At 35.0% G+C, this 2,535-nt stretch overlaps 1 pseudogene; it reads left to right on the top strand.

Annotated features, from left to right (window-relative positions):
• The first annotated feature begins 746 nt into the window (after window positions 1-746).
• On the top strand, window positions 747-2,123 carry LOC124896552 (annotated as a pseudogene).
• Window positions 2,124-2,535: the final 412 nt, after the last annotated feature.

A 2,535-nucleotide genomic window follows, 5' to 3' on the forward strand; every position in this document is an offset into this window, starting at 1 on the left:
ATAAAGTTGAACATTTGTTTAGTCAATTTTCATTATTATGAATTTCTGAATAATGAAAAGTCACTTCTTGAATCACCCACCGAATATTCCTATTTTCCATTATACCAACCAAATCCATTTGAAAGGTTAGAAATCAACAAAAGAAAAAGGAAGTAGACCTGACCAATTGAATCATGACTATATCCGCTGTTCTAATATTAAAATTCGATAGAGATGAAATTGGAGCAGTTGATTTTTTTATTTCATTTTTTTGTTTTGGACTGCACAAGAATTTATCGATATTTCCGATTAAATCTTCTTGTTACTATATTTTCTATAGGAAAAATTATAGGAATAAATTGTTATTCCTTTCCTCTACAGATAAACCTTTCTTCCAAGTCACACCATAAGAGCCATTTATTATCTTTCTTTGATTCTAGATCAAATATTAATTTCTATCTAGATTATATACCTATATTAAGTAGATTGTAGATTTGATGTATATCTATCAGATCGTGGCTTCATGTAACAAATATTTCAATATCGTTGCATCCGGTATTTTTATTTTGTTCCAACAGTGTTATGAAGAATAGATCCGAGAAAGAGAATTTCATTTCCAGTCTCCTAGTTATTTTATTTATTTTATTGAATTTTAGATTTGCTAAAGGGAAAAATAGTAGATTATCTCTCTTTCTAACAGACAAAAGAATCTAAAAATAAATATTTTCTCAAACTTTCTTTTTTCTTTCAATCCGTGGAAAGATATACTCGGGTTTTAGATTTATTTATATGAAGTATGAAGGAAAGGGACCGTTTGGTGCTTGAAGAGTTCTTTCAAAACAAGGGATTGATTGAATTGTCTTAATAAGATAATTCATGGTTCATATGCTTAGTCAGAAGGAATAATCCAATGGAGTTCATGGATTTACCTAGGTTAGTTTATGGGCTAATCAATAAAGGATTTTTATCTTCGAAACCCATTGGAAAGGGCAGTGCAAGAGAAATCATACAAAAATGATCGAATCTTTGGACGCCCCGAAAAAGATATGAGGTGCTCAAAAATGGTCAAAGTAGTTGAATAGGAGGATCGCTATGACTATAGCCATTGGTAAGTTTACCAAAGATGAAAGTGATTTATTTGATATTATGGATGACTGGTTACGGAGGGACCATTTCGTTTTTATAGTATGGTCCGGTCTATTGCTCTTTCCTTGTGTCTATTTTGCTTTAGGGGGTTGGTTCAAAGGTACAACCTTTGTAACTTTATGGTATACCTATGGATTGGCCAGTTCTTATTTGAAAGGCTGCAATTTCTTAACTGCCGTGGTTTCTATTCTTGTTAATAGTTTAGCACATTCGTTGTTGTTACTATGGGGTCCTGAAGCATAAGGAGATTTTACTCGTTGGTGTCAATTAGGGGGTCTATGGACTTTTGTTGCTCCATGGAGCTTTTGTCCTAATAGGTTTCATGTTACGTCAATTCGAGCTTGCTCGATCTGTTCAATTGAGACCTTATAATGCAATTGCATTCTCTGGTCCAATTGCTGTTTTTATTTCTGTATTTTTGATTTATCCACTAGGTCAGTCGGGTTGGTTCTTTGCACCTAGTTTTGGTGTAGCAGCTATATTTCGATTCATCATATTTTTTCAAGGGTTTCATAATTGGACCTTGAATCCCTTTCATATGATGGGAGTTGCCGGTGTATTGGGCGCTGCTTTGCTATGCGCCATTTATGGTGCTACCGTAGAAAATACTTTATTTGAAGACGGTGATAGTGCAAATACATTCCATGCTTTTAACCCAACTCAAGCCGAAGAAACTTATTCAATGGTCATCGTTAACCGCTTTTGGTTCCAAATCTTTGGGGTTGCTTTTTCCAATAAACGTTGGTTACATTTATTTATGTTATTTGTACCAGTAACCAGTTTATGGATGAATGCTCTTGGAGTAGTCCCTGAACCTACGTGCCTATGACTTCGTTTCTTAGGAAATTCGCACGGCGGAAGATCTTGAATTTGAGACTTTCTACACCAAAAATATTCTCTTAAACGAAGGTATTCGCGCTTGGATGGCGGCTAAAGATCAGCCTCATAAAAACCTTATATTCCCTGAGGAGGTTCTACCACGTGGAAATGCTCTTTAATAGAACTTTACCCTTAGCTGGTCGTGACCAAGAAACCACTGGTTTCGTTTGGTGGGCCAGGAATGCTACAAGATCCGTTCGTTCTTTTTTCTCTGATAGATGGTCAGAACTTCATCTGGGTTCGAATCCTACTGAGAGGTCCACTAGTGATCAAAAATTGTTGAAGAAATAACATGACCTTTCTTTTGTCCCTTCCAGGCGATCGAAAAATAAAGAAATGGTTAATATATTCAAGATAATTACGTATTTACAAAATACCATCTTAATTCATCCTATTTCATCAGATCTAGGATGTGATATGGTTTCGAAGGATGAACCGGATATAGACAGTTCCAATAGGATTTCATTCTTGACCAAAAATCCATTTTTTGATTTATTTTATCTATTCCATGACTGGAACAGGGGAGGATAC

Source organism: Capsicum annuum, chromosome 3 (assembly GCF_002878395.1).
Source record: "Capsicum annuum cultivar UCD-10X-F1 chromosome 3, UCD10Xv1.1, whole genome shotgun sequence".
NCBI lineage: Eukaryota > Viridiplantae > Streptophyta > Magnoliopsida > Solanales > Solanaceae > Capsicum > Capsicum annuum.